The sequence below is a fragment of the Schistocerca serialis genome, chromosome 1 (genome assembly GCF_023864345.2).
Source record: "Schistocerca serialis cubense isolate TAMUIC-IGC-003099 chromosome 1, iqSchSeri2.2, whole genome shotgun sequence".
In the NCBI taxonomy this organism is placed as follows: Eukaryota; Metazoa; Arthropoda; class Insecta; order Orthoptera; family Acrididae; genus Schistocerca; species Schistocerca serialis.
The window spans coordinates 1,090,792,635-1,090,809,487 of NC_064638.1; the positions used below are offsets into that span (position 1 = coordinate 1,090,792,635).

The 16,853-nt window shown below is 43.8% G+C and overlaps 1 protein-coding gene and 1 non-coding gene across 2 annotated transcripts in view; one reads left to right on the forward strand and one right to left on the reverse strand.

Moving 5' to 3' along the window:
• Nucleotides 1-16,853, reverse strand: part of LOC126416087 (uncharacterized) — a 691,436-nt gene that overhangs the window by 38,133 nt on the left and 636,450 nt on the right. The window lies entirely within an intron of this gene.
• Trnal-uaa (transfer RNA leucine (anticodon UAA)) lies at nucleotides 7,466-7,548 on the forward strand. Its single transcript has one exon. It is a non-coding gene; the product is annotated as a tRNA-Leu (tRNA).

Here is a 16,853-nt window from a genome sequence, read left to right on the forward strand (position 1 = left end):
AATTTGCTGGGAAGTGGCGGTGCGGTCCCCTACGGCACTGCGTAGGATCCTACAGTCTTGGCGTGCATCCGTGCGTCGCTGCGGTCCGGTCCCAGGTCGACGGGCACGTGCACCTTCCGCCGACCACTGGCGACAACATCGATGTACTGTGGAGACCTCACGCCCCACGTGTTGAGCAATTCGGCGGTACGTCCACCCGGCCTCCCGCATGCCCACTATACGCCCTCGCTCAAAGTCCGTCAACTGCACATACGGTTCACGTCCACGCTGTCGCGGCATGCTACCAGTGTTAAAGACTGCGATGGAGCTCCGTATGCCACGGCAAACTGGCTGACACTGACGGCGGCGGTGCACAAATGCTGCGCAGCTAGCGCCATTCGACGGCCAACACCGCGGTTCCTGGTGTGTCCGCTGTGCCGTGCGTGTGATCATTGCTTGTACAGCCCTCTCGCAGTGTCCGGAGCAAGTATGGTGGGTCTGACACACCGGTGTCAATGTGTTCTTTTTTCCATTTCCAGGAGTGTAGATATACTATGCCTGTCTGAGCATCACATTGTTACTGATATGGGTAAGGTAAATGTAAGTGGTTATAAGCTCTCTGCACATGTAATGAGAGAAAATATGGAGAAAGGAGGAGTTGCCATATATGTCAAAAGTTATCATTGTGCAAAAAGTATAGAAACAAAAAAGTTTTGTGTAGAGAAACATATAGAAGCATGTGCCTGTGAGCTTAAATTAAATAAAGGCACATTTATAATTGTAACTGTATATAGGTCCCCATCAGGAAATTTTCATCTATTTCTGAAAAATTTGGACTCCTTGTTGTGCTATCTGTCAGACAAGGGGAAGCAAATTATTATTTGTGGGGACTTCAATGTAGATTCTCTGAAAGAGGGTAATAGGAAAAATGACCTTGAAGTATTACTCGGTTCTTTCAATTTGACACCCGTTATTGATTTTCCTACTCGGGTGGTAAAGGATAGCAGCTCACTGATAGATAACTTCTTTATAGACCAAGATAAGTTTAACCAGATAAATGCTCAGCCTGTTGTGAATGGTCTTTCTGATCATGGTGCACAGCTAGTTACAATATATGACATAGCTCCATTCAGCAATACTAAACAGTCCTCCAAAGTAGTACGTTCAGTCAACAATTTAACAATTGCAAATTTCAGGGAAAGGCTACAGCAGTTAGACTGGGATGAGGTGTACCGTGAACCTGATGCCAATTTAAAATTAATTTATTTCATGACATTTTTGTAAATGCATTTGAAAACTGCTTCCCCAAGAAAATAGTTAAATATACTCGTAAGAAACCTTGTAACAAACCACGGCTTACTAAGGGTATAAAATATCTTGTAACCGGAAAAGGGAAATGTATCTGACAGCAAGAAAGAGTAGTGACCCAGAAACTATCAAAAATTATAAAAACTACTGTGTTATATTAAGAAAAGTTATTAAAAAATCCAGGAGTATGTGTATCATGTCTGAAATCAACAACTCTGATAATAAAATTAAAACAATTTGGAATATTATTAAAAGAGAAACAGGTCAACCAAGAGCAGAGGAAGACAGTATTACCATCAAATTGAATGAAAACTTTACGAACAAAAAGTCAGAAGTTAAAAATATTTTTAATAATCATTTTCTAAATGTTGTGGATATAGTAGGATCCAGGTGTTCATTAGAAGATGCTAGGCTGTTAATGGAAGAGGCCATACCTATGCAATTTGATACAATTGAAATCTCACCCACTTCTCCCTCTGAAATTAGGAAAATAATAAACTTGCTTAAAAGCAAAAACTCACATGGAATTGATGGCATTTCCAGCAAAATACTAAAAGCTTGTTCTCAACAGATAAGTAAGATTCTCAGCCACCTGTGTAATAGCTCTCTGGAACAGGGCATTTTCCCTGATAGACTGAAATATGCTATTGTTATACCTTTGCATAAAAAGGGGGATGTCAACAATTACCGTCCAATCTCCCTTCTAACAGCTTTATCCAAAATTTTTGAGAAAGTAATGTATTCAAGAGTAGCTTCACATATCTGTAAAAATGAAGTACTAACAAAATGTCAGTTTGGTTTCCAGAAAGGTTTTTCAACAGAAAATGCCATATATGCTTTCACCAGTCAAATTTTGAATGATCTGAATAACCGAACACCTCCCATTGGGATTTTTTGTGATCTCTCAAAGGCTTTTGATTGTGTAAATCATGAAATTCTGCTAGACAAGCTCAAGTATTGTGGCATGAGTGGGACAGTGCACAAATGGTTTAATTCGTACCTAACTGAAAGAGTGCAGAAAGTTGAAATAAGTAGTTCTCGTAACATGCAAAGATCAGCACATTCTTCAAACTGGGGAACTATCAAGAATGGGGTTCCACAAGGGTCAGTCTTGGGTCCTTTGTTGTTCTTATTATATATTAATGACTTGCCATTCTATATTCATGAAGAGGCAAAGTTAGTTCTCTTTGCTGATGATACAAGTATAGTAATCACACCTGAGAAACAAGAATTAACTGATGAAATTGTCAATACTGTCTTTCAGAAAATTACTAAGTGGTTCCTTGTAAACGGACTCTCACTGAATTTTGATGAGACACAGTACATACAGTTCCGTACAGTGAATGGTATGACGCTATTAATAAATATAGACCTTAATCAGAAGCATATAGCTAAGGTAGAATATTCCAAATTTTTAGGTATGTCCATTGATGAGAGATTAAATTGGAAGAAACACATTGATGATCTGCTGAAACGTTTGAGTTCAGCTACTTATGCAATAAGGGTCATTGCAAATTTTGGTGATAAACATCTTAGTAAATTAGCTTACTACGCCTATTTTCACTCATTGCTTTCATATGGCATCATATTTTGGGGTAATTCATCACTGAGGAATAAAGTATTTATTGCACAGAAGCGTGTAATCAGAATAATAGCTGGAGTCCACCCAAGATCATCCTGCAGACATTTATTTAAGGATCTAGGGATATTCACAGTAGCTTCTCAGTATATATACTCTCTTATGAAATTTGTTATTAACAACCAAATCCAATTCAAAAGTAATAGCAGTGTGCATAACTACAATACTAAGAGAAAGGACGATCTTCACTATTCAAGATTAAATCTAACTTTGGCACAGAAAGGGGTGAATTATACTGGCACTAAAGTCTTTGGTCACTTACCAAATAGTATCAAAAGTCTGACAGATAACCAAAAAGTATTTAAGAAGAAATTAAAAGAATTTCTGAATGACAACTCCTTCTACTCCATAGAGGAATTTTTAGATATAAATTAAGAAAAAAAAATATTAAAAAATAAAAAAACACAAAAAAATAAAGTTGTTATATTAACTTAAGTATGTTGTTAAATTAACCTAATTATGTCACGTATTAGAAAATTCGACTCGTTCCACATCATTACGAAATATCGTATTCATGATCCATGGAACTAGTGTTAATCTAATCTAATCTAATCTAATCTAGAGTTTCAGGCAGAGCATTAGGGAACGATTGACGAGATCAGGGGAAGGAAATACATCAGAAGAAGAATGGGCAGCTCTGAGAGATTAAATAGTGAAGGCAGCAGAGGATCAAGTAGGTAAAAAGACAAGGGCTAGTAGAAATCCTTGGATAACAGAAGAGATATTGCATTTAATTGATGAAAGGAGAAAATATAAAAATTCAGTAAATGAAGCAGGCAAAAAGGAATACAAAGTCTCAAAAATGAGATCGACAGGAAGTGCAAAATGGCTAAGCAGGGATGGCTAGAGGACAAATGTAAGGATGTAGAGGCATATATCACTTGGGGTAAGATAGATACTGCCTACAGGAAAATTAAAGAGACCTTTGGAGAAAAGAGAACCACTTGTATGAATATCAAGAGCTCAGATGGAAACCCAGTTCTAACCAAAAAAGGGAAAGCAGAAAGGTGGAAGGAGTATATAGAGGGTCTATACAACGCCAATGTACTTGATGACAATATTATGGAAATGGAAGAGGACATACATGAAGATGAAATGGGAGCTATGATACTGCGTGAAGAGTTTGACAGAGCACTGAAACACCTAAGTCGAAACAAGGCCCTGGGAGTAGACAACATTCCATTAGAACTACTGATGGCCTTGGGAGAGCCAGCCCTGACAAAACTCTACCATCTGGTGAGCAAGATGTATGGGACAGATCAAATACCCTCAGACTTCAAGAAGAATATAATAATTCCAATCCCAAAGAAGGGAGGTGTTGACACATGTGAAATCTGCCGAACTATCAGTTTAATGAGTCACGGCTGCAAAATACTAACACGAATTCTTTACAGATGAATGGGAAAACTGGTAGAAGCCAACGTCGGGGAAGATCAGTTTGGATTCTGAAGAAATGTTGGATCACCTGAGGCAATACTGACCCTATGACTTATCATAGAAGAAAAGTTAAGGAAAGGCAAACCTACGTTTCTAGCACTTGTGGACTCAGAGAAAGCTTTTGACAATGTTGACTGGAATACTCTCTTTCAAATTCTGAAGGTGGCAGGGGAGTAGGTATTAAAATCCACGGAGAAGAAATAAAAACTTAGAGGTTCGTCGATGACATTGTAATTCTATCAGAGACAGCAAAAGACCTGGAAGGGAAGTTGAACGGAATGGACAGTGTCTTGAAAGAAGGATATAAGATGAACATCAATAAAAGTAAAATGAGGATAGTGGAATGTAGTCTAATTAAATCAGGTGAAGCTGAGGGAATTGGATTAGGAAATGAGACACTTAAAGTAGTAAAGGAGTTTTGCTATTTGGGGAGCAAAATAACTGATGATGGTCGAAGTAGAGAGGAATTAAAATGTAGATTGGCAATGGCAAGGAAAGCGTTTCTGAAGAAGAGAAATTTGTTAACATCGAGTACGGTATTGATTTAAGTGTCAGGAAGTCATTTCTGAAAGTATTTGTATGGAGTCTAGCCATGTATGGAAGTGAAACATGGACGATAAATAGCTTAGACAAGAAGAGAATAGAAGCTTTCGAAATACGGTGCTGCAGAAGAATGCTAAAGATTAGATGGGTAGATAATGTAACTAATGAGGAGGTACTGAATAGAATTGGGGAGAGGAGGAGTTTGTGGCCCAACTTGACTAGAAGAAGGGATCGGTTGGTAGGACATGTTCTGAGGCATCAAGGGATCACCAATTTAGTATTGGAGGGCAGTGTGGAGGGTAAAAATCTTAGAGGGAGACCAAGAGATGAATACACTAAACAAATTCAGAATGATGTCAGTAGCTACTGGGAGATGAAGAAGCTTGCACAGGATAGAGTGGCATGGAGAGCCGCATCAAACCAGTCTCTGGACTGAAGACAACAACAACAACAACAACAACTCAGAAGTCAAATACCAATTTTCATAGATGTGGTTTCAAAAATGCTTCAGTAATTCTTTAATGAATTAGTTTCAAAAAAACTTCCAACTGTTTTACCCCCTTAGTGGTTGACTTTCCAAAAATGCTGAACATGTATTTTTTTTATTTCCGAATGTTAGTTTTCGCACTTCTAGCTTCAAAATTTACTTAATAGCGACATACTTTCATTAAGCCCTTCATCCCCTATTTCACCCCCTTAGGAGTGGAATTTCGAGCAGTCACTTCTTAAATGGCGCTTGCAGTGTAGATATACACCCCCTCCAAATTTCAAGTTTCTATCCTTAGCGGATTGGGGTGGGGGGATATTTGAGTCAGTGAGTGTGGCCCCATTTCACCCCCTTAGGGGCTGAATTTCCAAAACCAGTGAAACGTATTTTTTCATTTCAAAGAGAGGAGCCAATCACCAGTTTTCAAAGATTTAACTTTAAAAATGCGTTTGCAGTTAACTATTTTCATAAAACATTGCGCCCTCTATGTTACCTCCTTAAAGATTGAATTTCGAAAAACAATGACAAGCGTATTTTTTATTTCCAATAGGGTAGCCAAATAAAAGTTTTCATACTTTTAGCCTGAAAAATCCATGATGAAATATTTCCATAAAAGTTCATCCCCATAGGGGTTGAATTCCCCAAAACGGTGAAACACGTATTGTTTTATTTCTGAGAAGCCAAATACAAATTTTCATAGTGTTAGTCTTAAAATGCCTTCATAATGACGCATTTTCATAGAATATTGCATCTGATTCTTATTTCACCCCCTAGTCAAATACAATTGTTCATAGATGTAGCTTTAAAAATATTGTTGTCATTTTTTGATAATGTTATTTAAAAATAAACTTTCACCTTTGATTTCATCCCCAGAGGCTAAATTTTCAAAAACGCTGAAACACGTATTACTTTATTTCTGGCCGAGAAACCAAATGCCAATTTTTGTAGGTCTAGCTTCAACATTGCATCAAGAACAATATATTTTCAAAGAAACCCTTATCCCCTATTTCTCCCCCTGAGGGATAGGATATCGAAAAATCTCTTCCTAAGCGACACCTGTAGTAAATATCAAAACCCTTAGCAAATTTCCAGTTTCTATCCGTACTGGTTTGGGTAGGGGAATGATGATTAAGTGAACGAGTCATTCAGACAGGATATAAACAGTTCTGCATACTGTCATGTCGCAGTATCTCGCGTTTCCTAATCAATCAGGAATTTCATTTCTCAGAGTCCTGTATGGTGCTTTTATATGCATATTTCAGCTCACTTCCTGATCTTTTGTCATATAGCTTCTTTTTTTTTTCAGTTCTTCACGAAAATTAGTTCGGCGCGATTGAATTTCTTTCGGTATCGGCAGGAACTGCTGTTTATTGCGCAGGAACAACCTGTTGTACCGTATATATTGAGCATCAATATTTTTAAAGTTCTGCTGTCTTGTTCTATACTGTAAAAAACCGCAATACTGATATCACAGCCATTATTATTCATTAATTAATATTGAGCGTATGAGGGCCCCTTAAGCGCAGAATGACTTTTGGATATGTCGATATTGGAAGGTAATTCTGAAATGATGAACAATACATTTTAAACCAATACCCTTGAGGTATATTGTCCTCCATATCGATAGAAATTGAATATATTGTGCTATCTATAATTAGTGTCCTGTTATTACATGCTCCGACTTCACTACCGGCATTGTAAATGAGTGTAGTAGGCAAGTAATGACAATACGCGATCGCAATAATTTCAGACCCCAACGGGCAGATCGTTACTGCAGTTTTCAAAGTTTCTTCTTCTTCTTTTTCTTTTCTTTTTAATCTGTAGTTTGGTCGGCAGCAATTCCAGTTCTTATCTTCAGTAAGTTCAGTTGTGTAAGTTGTCAATTACATATCTTGTTTTATCTGCTCGACGTACTGAAGGTTGGTACTCCTCGGGCATTCATCCAAGGCATTTTTTTCTTCTGTTGATTTCACAATGAATTGCAGTGACTTTTCCGCAATATGAATATTGTAGCGCAGAACGAACGAGGTCGCTCTGTGAAGTACCATTCGAAGGGAGCCAGTATACAAGCAGCCAGGTTGGCCGAGCGGTTAAGGCGCCAGACTTAAGTTCTGGTTCCCGAGAGGGAGCGTGGGTTCGAACCCCACACCTGGCAAATATTTTTACTTCTTTGTCTGTATTTGTTTTAATGCTGTATATCATGTAAATCAATATTTGAGAACTGCAAACATAATTATAGGTCAGCTGCATCATTTGTGTGGCAGAGATTCGTGGCACGCTAAAGCATTCTGGGCAACACAGTACATATAGTTTTGAATACGTTACGGTGGACAGACATCAGAAAAATATAGCGATTCGGCTATCTTTTTGATGTAAGTGGTTCAGCGCACTGTTTCCGTATTTTATACCTAATATATATCTGTAGTCCATCTGTATCATTATTCTGTCAAATGCTATTTCAGTTTCCTGAGCATCTCCGTAACACTCAGTATTCATTTGCGAGTGCCAATGGGAGATGAAGTAATACTACGTGTATCTTCTAAATGTTTTGCCACCATTAGTCGCAGTGCGGTTTCTGAACATGCGCAGGCATAACTGACATGACATTGTGTGTAAGCGAACATCACAAAAAACGTAGAGCACAGCGACAATCTTTCTTTTTAATCTTCTATGACCTGGAAGAAAACATTCATTTCAGTGCGAGACCTGTCATGCAGGCTTCATTGAGACGCTTTAGGCGCTCTCAGAATTAAGTAATGCTTTTCCATGAAGGTATAACTCGGTACGTGCTCTATTTACACATAGTGCGTCCGTTTACAGGAGTCGATTATGGAGTATTACTCGTAGGTACGGGACGCTGACCAGGTTGTATTAATAGAAAAATAAAGAGAAAATCCAACATTTCGGGTGCGTTTTCGTCGCGGTTCGTCTTTATTTTATTTAATGGCATGACAGGAAACTCATACATTCAGGCACGTAGCGTTCTATTAGTAAGCGAGCCAGCATTACGGAGGTGCACGACAAAAAGCTGTGCCAGACGCCACAGCAGAGTTGTGCATCATGGGGAAGTACCCTATCTGATCAACAGTATTCGGACACCCCCTATGTAATGCGGAACTGCCCATTAGATGTCACGAGAGGCGGGCTCGCCAGTATAAAAGGAGGTGGGTAGTATTGTGTTTTCAGTAGGTCATTCGGAATTACGATGCGCAAGAGCGAAAACTGGCGAGCTGAAGTGAAGGGTGTGGCGGAGCTTGCTTCGTCGGCGGTCCTATCCCACCACCCACTTAGACGACCCGGTGCTCGAATGTGGCCGACAATTTGGACGCGACTTCTCAATGGCGCTATCGGCGCGCAGGGCTGTTCATTGCTATTCATCGTGTGCATAGCAACTTCCTCTTGATCTGGCGGGAAACACCTCCTTACGGCAGTACCTCACAAGAGCCTGTTCCTGCTTCTGCTGCCGTCTGCCCTGTTGGAGGAGGGGAGTAGTGTTACAACGTTCTGTCGACAACGAGGTCGTTAGGGACGGAGCACAAGCTTGGATTAGAGATGGATGGGAAGGAAATCGGCATTATCCTTTCAAAGGAACCATCCGGGCATTCACCTGAAGCGATTTAGGGAAATCACGGAAAACCTAAATCAGGATGGTCGGACGCGGGTTTGAACCGTCGTCCTCCCTAATGTGATTCCAAGGTGCTAACCACTGCGCCACCTCTCTCGGTGTCTGTCTTGTTGGGAGGTCGTCTGCAGCCGTTTGTCCTCTTGGGACATAGTCCGCCGCCGGCTGCCATGTTGTGTCGTCTCCACTGGCGTTCATCCCGAAGAGTGGACTGCTGCCATGGACACACTTCCTGAGGCTACTTTTACGTTCCTCATGGGACATCTGTCTGAGGAAGATAGCGCACAGACGGATAATGGAAGTGGTACAGACCAGTCTCAAAAGCAGTCTCAAGTGGCATGCCACTGCTGCAGAGAACGAGTCGTTCTCCCAGTCTTTCGTCACTGCCTCTGTTATTATGCACCCTACAAAGAACACACTTCGCAAACTCGCCAAGGCGTCCAAGCTGTCGGAAATGCCATCCCAGGAAGATGTTCTCATCGTTCCCTAGCGCAAACACACCGCCAGGACTGCTGTGCTGGATCAGACGCCAACCGCTCTGAAGACATCTCTGGCCCAAGTTGGGGACTCTGAGGTTGCCCCACCAATGAAAAAAGATACTGCATCGCCACCCATTCTCATTGAGTGGACAGAAGACTTCAGGTCCTTCCACCTGAAGATCATGAGTGCAGCCTCGCCATCATCCTTGTGGGTTGCAGTTCACGACCTCTTCAAGGTTACCCTGCACAATGCTGATGACTGTGGCAAAGTGATGGAGCTCATCTGCAAGTCATCTCCTCTTCAAGATGTTCCCAAATCACCAGAAAGAAAAGCTTGAAGATTGGGCTTCAGCATACGCTCCACATAGCATATGAAATCTCCCCATACTCCCAAGGTTATGCAGCTCTTCCTTGCTGTTCTCATTAACAACGAGGAAAAGTGGAAGATCTTTCAGCAGGAATTTGTGGCCCAAGTCAAGTTACAGTAGAACTCCATGCCAAGGGGCTGCACACTGAATGCTTCTCCTGCCAGGGTGTGAACCAGGTGGTTAACCACTACTCCATGCTAGTACACTGTGTGAAGTGAGCTGGCCCTCACCACAGCAAGGGCTGTGCATTCAAGGCGTGCCTCGAAGAAGCAGATAAGTAGGCTACATCATGGCAGGTACATTCTGGAGTGAGCTTTGCCACTGGACGGTATGAGGTGTCGCCACCTGTCCAATCAGTGTCACCATTGCCTGTAGTCCATTTGGGGCTTCCGTCCCATCCTGATCTGTCTGATGCTGATTCTCCTATGCTGCCACCAGTCCAACATAATGCCACAGCTGCTCTGCTTGGACATTGCCACCTGGTGGCGCACGCCTCCACTACTCAGTCATCAACTGCCTCCCTGCAGTCGGTCAGCCCAGCTACCACGCACAGTCGTGGCTGTAGTGGTGCCCTCTTGCACTTCCCCAGTCCCATATGACGTGTCTTCTGCTACAGCAATGACTCTGAGCTGTGGGAGATCCTAAGATCCATCCACAAGCTTGTCCAAAAACTGCCAAGTCTCACGGTCCTTGCAGTTGCAGCTGAGGTCCAGGCCATGGCTCCCATTCTCTGTCACCAGCATCATGGCTAATGCCTTCATCCGGGGACTCATTGTTTATGCCTGAAGTGCTAACGGTATCTGCACCCAGGCTGGCGAGTTTCGTCAGTTTATTCATGACCAGACCACTGACACCTGCCTCATTTGCGAAACTCATCTCAAACCAGCTATTGTTGTCTGTGCGATGAAGGCACTGTGGTCTTAGTTAAGAAGTCATTCCATCACCACATGCTGCAGCTGCTAGCTCTGACCACAGTCGGAAGCCTGTACTTTGACTGGGTTTGTCACCTTCATTGCAGCGTACAGTCCATCCCATGGGATCCTCAATTTGGCTGACATCGATGTGGCCATGTTGTTAAGGGGAAGCTCTTTGTTGCTGGTGACTTTCAAACGAAACATGCAGAATGCTGTACCAGTGGCCAGCATCTCCTTTGTGTCTCCCAGCAGTATGGTGCGATCATCCTAGGGTTGTACGATCCCACTATCTATCCCAACTGGAGCCTACCTGATGTTATGTACATCACCATTCTTAAGGGAATTCGTGCATTCACTTACACCTCAATGAACTGCATGCTATCCTCAATACATTTACCAATGCTGTTTGGTATGGACGTAGACAGCATAGCACCACCACTTTGTCACTGCTCTCTTTGTGACTTCGATTGGGATTATTTCTGGGCTTATGTGGTTGCTGACCAAGAGACAATGCCCAACCCTGCTGTCATCGAGGCTGATATTTCTCTGGATCACTTCACACGCAGCACACTCTGGATGGTGTGGGCAGCCTCTCCCAACCACCCTGGTTGCCAGACTTCTCATGGCCACTGCCTCCTCCCATCCTCGAGGCCATTGGGGTAAGAACCAGATTTTCTGCCAGTGGCAGCAGACTTGTCATCTGACAACAAAGCGATGTCTCCTCTAGTTCTGTCGAGACACCCAGATGGTGCTCAACAAGCATTGTAACCAGGACTGGACAGCAAAAATTGCCATCTTCCACCTCAATGGTGGCAGTGCATGGCAAATGGCAAAAAGCTTCCTCCACCAGCAGCAGCGGATTTCATTCCTGCAGGCAGGCCAAGATGTCATCTGTGATACCGATGCAAAAGCCTGTGTCTTGGCTGATGCCTACATGGAAACTGTCTCTCTCGTGGTGGATCCCATTGACTCAGAGCTCGTGATGGAAGTGCGGCTCCCTAGGTTCCTGGCTACCATTGCTGAAGATGACACCATCCACCCCATCTCAGAGGAGGAGGTAGGAATTTAGCTCCAGCACCTCAGTCCTTCGAAGGCTACCCTGTGACAACTTCCTCCCACTGCTCATCGCCTGCTGACCTCCATATTCAGTATCGTCCTTTGATCTGCTGAATATTCTACGTGGAAATGTGGATTTGGTGACCCATCCGAAGAGCAGTGAGGATCCTTGGATGTCACAACATTATCAACCTTTCAACCTGCAGCAGCCACTCTATAAGGCCTTCGAATGGCTCTATGATAGGACGTTATTGCATCATGTGACTGTGGAGGGTCTCATCCTGGATAAGATGGATGCTGGATGTGTATGACACTGTACTTAGCATCAGCAAAAACCTGGACATGGGAATGCTGCACCACTGCCTGCAGCTCACCTGTGACATCTTTGATGCCTGGTTGACAAAGTAGTGCCTTTAATTCAATGCCACAAAGTGTTGGGCACTCATATTCACATAACAGGCACACTGCCACTGGTCCACAATGGGCAGGCACATGGGGATGACCCTAGACCACAGTCAAACATAGCAACCCCACAGCTGTGTCATCTGTTAACAAGGCATTGGGGTGTCTCTGCACCTTGTTCCACTGCTCAGACCAGCATCTATTCTTCCCCTGAGTTGTGATGTAACCCTATACTTGTCCTAATTCATCTTGTGTTGGAGTATGGTTCCATCGTGTGGGGCAACGCTGCTCCAACCCACATCAATCGTCTCCAGGTGTCACAGAGTTGAGCCCTACTACTCGCCCTGTGTCTCCCATATGACTACCCTACTCACCAGCTTTACCTGGACACCTGCGCCCCACTCCTGAATGATCGGTTCCAGCAGCTACTCATCTTTTCTGTCTGACATCATCCTCGTTGGACAACTGCGACATCAGGTTCATCTTCAGCTGACCTTCCAGTGCTCAGATTTCTTGCAGGCATGACTTCCGACACTCGGACTGTTGCAGGTATGCGGAATATCTGTAACAACTGAGGCCAACTTCTTGGACAACTCTGGTCAGTGATGTCACGAGCTAACGACAAACAACAACATGACTGCAGGAACAGCAGGCAGCTGCTTAGCCTGTGCAGCACGAGGCATGAGGGACCCTTTCATTTCTGAGTGAGTGAGTGAGTGTGTGGTCAGTAGCGACACTGTAACAGGGGAATAGGTCGATCTGGAGAGTTCATTGCAAACAAACATGGACTAGCCATTGGATATCTCTTGAGCAACAAATCCATCAAGGGCATTTGAAACCTTCTAAAACTGTCCAAGTCGACTGTGGTAGGTGTGAGTGTGATATGGAAATGCGAAGGAACAATCGCAGCTTAACTAACATCTGGTATATCTCATGTGCTGACGAAGGGGCCGTCGAGCATTGCGGAGGATAGTTGTAAAAAAAAAAAATGCATGAAATCAGCAGAAGGAATCCCTCATGAGTTCCAAAGTGCTACCAGCAGTTCAGCTGCCAAATCGATGTGTGTGGGGAATTAAAAAGAGTAATGAGTGAGCAGCTCCTCATAAACCACACATTTTTGTAGTGAATGCTAAGTGACTCTTGAGGTGGTGCGAAGAGGACGCCACTGGATGGTAGATGACTGGAAGCAAGCGCTTTGTAGTGACGAATCACGGTATACCATGCAGCAATCTAGTGGAAGGGTTTGGCGAGTGCCTGGGGACCTTTACCTGCCATCATGTATAGCGCCAAAAGTGAAGTACAGAGAAGGTGGTATTACGGTATGGGGGTGTTTTTCGTAGTTACGTTGTGGTCCCCTTATAGCGTTTAAGAAAATGCTAAGCACAGAATGATATGAATTTTACAGCGTTGTGTACTGTTTACAGTAGAGGAACAATTGGGAGACGATGGCTGCTTGTATCAGATTTGAAGACAAAGATTTTGAGCAATAATCAAAAATTTAACAATAACAATGATAGATAGATTAAAAAAGTTTTAAGCTCAATATTTTTTCAAAAATGAATGTCAATGTTTTTCTAAGTACCAAAAATAGAAAATGTACAAAAAGACTCTTAATTTGGCTTTTTTAGGTACTTGATACTGTGATATGACAAGGTGCCAATCATGCTCGATGAGACGGTCCTCGAGAAAATTTTGTTGAGAACCCCTGCTCTAAGCCATCTGGCTGTGAGCATTCTCTATTGAACGATAGACGCAGATGGCACTCTGGCAGCTGTGGCGCTACGCTGTCTGTTGGCGGACGACGCTGAAACCATTTTCAGTACATCTTCTGTTCCCTGGTTACATATACCGTCATCGGATCAAAATCAACACTGTTTTTCCAGGTATACTAATTTTTTGCGGCAATGTATATGTAGGGTCGAGCTGGTGATAGACGGAGCCCAGCTGCACCTAAGGAGCTGCTAGCTGTGTATTTCGTCCCCTGCATCACCAGCGGAGCACTGAAGAAAGTTAATCTGGTCAGAAGCCTTGTGCTTTCCTGCGTACCAATGTGGTCATTTTAAAACCTTCCCTGTCAGAATGTTAAAAAATTAGTAAATCACTGTAATTGGGCGGAGCAAGTAGTTCTATAAAATGCTAATGGTTCCTTGATATTAATGTTGCCGGCTTTATAGATTTATAGAAGTGTGTTTGGAATTCTGCATTTAAATAGTTCTCTCGAAACATGGAAACTGGGAAACACACACAGTAAGAACATATGAAAATAAACAATAGGAAAATTATTCAGAAATCCAGTAACCTATAGGGTAGATGCTAACTCCGATTCACAAGAGACAATCGTAAGTTTAAATCATTAGCGACTCCCGTATGAGTTCACAATTATAGTGCTGTTGCCACGCGAGACTTGGAAAACGAAACGCCAGGATAGTTCTGAATCTGCTTCACAACAAGACGCACGGTATTCTTCAAGACGATAAAAATAGTTGCCCACACAACCGCGACCAGAATGTCGTCAGCGACGATTTAATACAACACGGAGAAAGCTTGCAACCTGATAATAAGCACGTAATACATACCGTCAGCAAGTTGAGAGATGTAATGACACGATATAAGCTTTGTTTATCTCTGCTACCAACGTCTAACTCAGTAGGTACTGTAACAAGCAAAAGTATAATTTCAAAACACCGATTAAAGTCACTGCCTACGCGACCCTTCACATTTTGTCTTAGTCAACATAAGATGAACGATCAAAAAGATTATTACGCCACTAATGTGGAACTACCATCAGCTACAGGTCATCTCACACCCAATACTTTCTGCCTCGAACAATGGTCTGCGCCCCCTACTTGTAACTTTTCTAACAACTGTGACATCAGACATGTCACTTTTCCTAATAATTGCGCTCTTCGTGTTGTTGCGTTCTTGCAGTGCCACCTTCTTACTAAAATGCTTAAAATAATTTTACGATCATATTAACAGCTCAAAAACGTATCTGAGACGTGTTGCAGCTTGTATCAATAGAGTTCTCCCTTCTATCGTACAAGGTGACAATAATTTAACTACACTCCTGGAAATGGAAAAAAGAACACATTGACACCGGTGTGTCAGACCCACCATACTTGCTCCAGACACTGCGAGAGGGCTGTACAAGCAATGATCACACGCACGGCACAGCGGACACACCAGGAACCGCGGTGTTGGCCGTCGAATGGCGCTAGCTGCGCAGCATTTGTGCACCGCCGCCATCAGTGTCAGCCAGTTTGCCGTGGCATACGGAGCTCCATCGCAGTCTTTAACACTGGTAGCATGCCGCGACAGCGTGGACGTGAACCGTATGTGCAGTTGACGGACTTTGAGCGAGGGCGTATAGTGGGCATGCGGGAGGCCGGGTGGACGTACCGCCGAATTGCTCAACACGTGGGGCGTGAGGTCTCCACAGTACGTCGATGTTGTCGCCAGTGGTCGGCGGAAGGTGCACGTGCCCGTCGACCTGGGACCGGACCGCAGCGACGCACGGATGCACGCCAAGACCGTAGGATCCTACGCAGTGCCGTAGGGGACCGCACCGCCACTTCCCAGCAAATTAGGGACACTGTTGCTCCTGGGGTATCGGCGAGGACCATTCGCAACCGTCTCCATGAAGCTGGGCTACGGTCCCGCACACCGTTAGGCCGTCTTCCGCTCACGCCCCAACATCGTGCAGCCCGCCTCCAGTGGTGTCGCGACAGGCGTGAATGGAGGGACGAATGGAGACGTGTCGTCTTCAGCGATGAGAGTCGCTTCTGCCTTGGTGCCAATGATGGTCGTATGCGTGTTTGGCGCCGTGCAGGTGAGCGCCACAATCAGGACTGCATACGACCGAGGCACACAGGGCCAACACCCGGCATCATGGTGTGGGGAGCAATCTCCTACACTGGCCGTACACCACTGGTGATCGTCGAGGGGACACTGAATAGTGCACGGTACATCCAAACCGTCATCGAACCCATCGTTCTACCATTCCTAGACCGGCAAGGGAACTTGCTGTTCCAACAGGGCAATGCACGTCCGCATGTATCCCGTGCCACCCAACGTGCTCTAGAAGGTGTAAGTCAACTACCCTGGCCAGCAAGATCTCCGGATCTGTCCCCCATTGAGCATGTTTGGGACTGGATGAAGCGTCGTCTCACGCGGTCTGCACGTCCAGCACGAACGCTGGTCCAACTGAGGCGCCAGGTGGAAATGGCATGGCAAGCCATTCCACAGGACTACATCCAGCATCTCTACGATCGTCTCCATGGGAGAATAGCAGCCTGCATTGGTGCGAAAGGTGGATATACACTGTACTAGTGCCGACATTGTGCATGCTCTGTTGCCTGTGTCTATGTGCCTGTGGTTCTGTCAGTGTGATCATGTGATGTATCTGACCCCAGGAATGTGTCAATAAAGTTTCCCCTTCCTGGGACAATGAATTCACGATGTTCTTATTTCAATTTCCAGGAGTGTATGTGGAGGAAAAAACCTAAATTAGTTACAGACTACGGCGTGCACACACTTTATTCAACATGTAAACGTCACTAAAAATATTCGGATTTAGGGTATGACATGTTCGATATGCGTGGCATCATTGGCGATGATGC